The 3,087-nt window shown below is 46.6% G+C and overlaps 1 pseudogene; it reads left to right on the top strand.

Moving 5' to 3' along the window:
* Window positions 1-1,205: 1,205 nt before the first annotated feature.
* Window positions 1,206-2,630, top strand: LOC149344347 (uncharacterized; annotated as a pseudogene).
* Window positions 2,631-3,087: the final 457 nt, after the last annotated feature.

Here is a 3,087-nt window from a genome sequence, read left to right as displayed (position 1 = left end):
CCGTGTGCATAGTGAGTGAGGTAAGGTGAAATACGAAAGTTTTATTAGTTCATACAGCTCTATTTTGAATGGAAGCTTCTGACGAAAACCACACTAGTTGTTTTCAAGAAAATTATTTTCGACTAGACAGGCCATAATATGCAGGCTAAGGGCATGCTCAAGCAGTTTGCAACAATTTTAGATCACGAAATCGGTCGGTATTTGATGAAAAGAGTATTATCGCCTGATTTATAAATGGTACACACACACAAGCACACACACACACACGCACGCACGCACGCACACACACACACACACACACACACACACACACACACACACACACACACACAAACCCCCCACACACACAAACACACACATACACACACACACAAACACGTACACGCAACCATCCATGGTTCCCCTTTAGGTGCACTACACGAAGGCCGTGTAGGCGCATTTAGAAAGTGCTTGGAATGGAAGACCTGCCAGAATAAAGATTACTGTTAAGTTTGGTCACTGAGGTTTGTATCTACGGCGGTTCTGAGCGATGTCAGATAACCGGGAAGTCTTGCACCTGCTCAATTTCACCTGCTGCCCAAGAAATGTCGGCCAAGTGCACCTCGGTCATAAGAGACAATATGTAGATTGAGCGATGCCATTTGTTGTGATAAGGTGCGAGTCGGCATGGAAGTGGGGTGCAGTCACGGGGCGGCGTGTATGGTGCGGAAAATTGTGTGAACAGTCTGAGGTTGCCTAACAGAGCAAATTTAGTCCGCAGCAGTGAGTTAGTTCGGCGAAGTGGGTCGGTGGTTGAACAAGAGGCAGCGAAGAAAACATCGCGTGGTTGGCGAGGTCGACAGGTCTTAAACCCATTTTTGGCAACAGATATATTCTGTGGCAGCGGCTCACACTCGATTTTTTTTTCGTAATGGGTACAGCCTCTGGTAAGCACAAGCCCATCAGTCGCGCCTCTTAAGGTGTGCCAGGCATGAACCTCGCAAGAGTTATGCGAGTTATCCTAGCTCGCAAGAGTTATGCGTTGTTAGGATGTCTGGTTTGAGTTTTCTCAAATTAGCACTTGTCTGTTGAGAGCGGTCCCACATGGTGCATGTGCTGGATGTGCAACCTAAGAATTGAAGAGCGTCCGAGAAATCCCTAGAACGGAGTGCGTACTGCATATGTGGGCCGGTATTGCATGTAGGTAATCAACCACTCACGCATTTATGCAGGTTAATAGGGGCCAAGGCACCGCCATTGCGATCCCACGCTCACCACTGATGTATCTACATGTGCTGCTGCTGATTTTCCTGGGCCGGCCATGGACGAAGCACAAGACGGAACGCCTCAACGATACAAGCTCCCAGCTCGGCGCGTGTACGTCAACCGACCGCGGCCTATCAACATGTTTTTTGCCTGCGTCACCTATTCTGGATGCTCCGCCACTTCTGGACGCAGTGGTCGATTCCGTCTGGCAACGTGGGACTCTGACTGCTGATCGGGCGGTACAAAAGTGCGCGCCTTTCGACGCCCCTCTGGGCCACGGCACCGCCACTGCGATCCCACGCTCACCACTGATGTATCTACAGGTTGGTTACTATGACGCTTATTCTTACCGTGACGATGACGTCTGTCTTTTAGCGGTGTCGTGGCCACCTCATGTTTTGAAAAGTTTCCGCGCTGGTGTATCCTATTTATGGTGTTTGCTAGTTTTGGGAGGCGATGTCGAGCTAAACCCGGGACCCATGACTAAGGCTCAAGAGGAAAAGCTGGACCTTGTGGCTGGTTCCATCTTACGCCTTGAAGCTAGCAATGCAGTCCTTCAAGACTCTGTCAACAAAGTGCTTCAGATTCACGCAGACTTAAAAATTGACTTGGAAAAACTAACAAAGCGAGTTCACGATCTAGAGCAGAAATTTGCAACCGCACCATCTGCTGAGCTCGTGGTGAACAGTGACAAGGGTCTCGCAATTGTACAGGAAAAAATTGACGACCTTGAAAATCGCTCTAGGCGATCCAATGTTCTATTTTACGGTATAGATGATCCAGAGAAGTCGGAAACTTGGGAGGAGTCTGAACGTCTCGTAAATGACTTTTGTAAAGAAAAACTTGGGCTTACTGTTGAATCTGTTTCCAGAGCACATCGCGTGGGCCGCTTTTCTTCCGAGAAAAAGCGGCCTATCATAGCCAATGTTTTAATGAAAGGGAAGTTGACACTGTCATGAGCCGCGGCTATAAGTTAAAAAACACAAATTTAAGCATCTCGCGCGATTACTCCGAAGCCGTTCGCGAAAAGCGACGGAAGCTTCTCCAGTTTTCAAAATCTATTAAGAAAGATGGGGATAAAGTGCGACTCGTTTTCAACAAGCTCTTCGTTAACGATGATCTTTACATGTGGAACACCAACGAAAGTCGAGCCATTCTTGTATCAGGGCGCGAGGATGGCGAATGACGTCCTCCCTCCGTTTCCGTTAACCTGAGTTCATCGACCACCTCACCTGCCAAATTACATTGTGGTAATGATAACGAATGGCTGTTTTTGTACACCAACATTAGAAGTGTTGTAGCTAACGGTATTGCACTATCATCTTTCATCGATTCATGTCAAGCTTCTTTAGTGGTACTAACTGAGACGTGGCTGAACGACACTATTCATGATGTCAACATCTTTAACAGTGCATGCAATTTCAAATTTTTTCGCTGCAATAGACATTTGCGAAGGGGGGGCGGTTTTCTCATCGCGATAAAGGAAGATTTCATTGCCACACCTATCGTTATCGATTCTTTCCTTGAATGTGTTTGGGTTTCTTTGAATGATGGTGCATTTCGTGTTATCATCGGTGTTTTCTACCGTCCTCCCGACATGTCTGGTGCGTTTTCAGATGAATATCATCGGGTGCTCAGTGAAATGTATGCGCGTTTTCCCAATTCCGCTGTTATTATATTTGGAGATTTTAATTTTCCAAGAATTAATTGGTCAACACTTTCCGTAGTGGACACAGATGCACAAGCACATTCTTTTCTCAGCACTTGCCTTGATTTTTCATTAACACAACTCATTAACCAACCAACACAATCAACTAAAGCCTCTTCCAATGTACTTGACTT

This window comes from Amblyomma mixtum, chromosome 5 (genome assembly GCF_055824585.1).
Source record: "Amblyomma mixtum isolate Tamu chromosome 5, ASM5582458v1, whole genome shotgun sequence".
Taxonomy (NCBI): Eukaryota; Metazoa; Arthropoda; class Arachnida; order Ixodida; family Ixodidae; genus Amblyomma; species Amblyomma mixtum.
The sequence above is the reverse complement of the archived record's forward strand: the minus strand, read 5'-3'. Positions and strand labels throughout refer to the sequence as shown.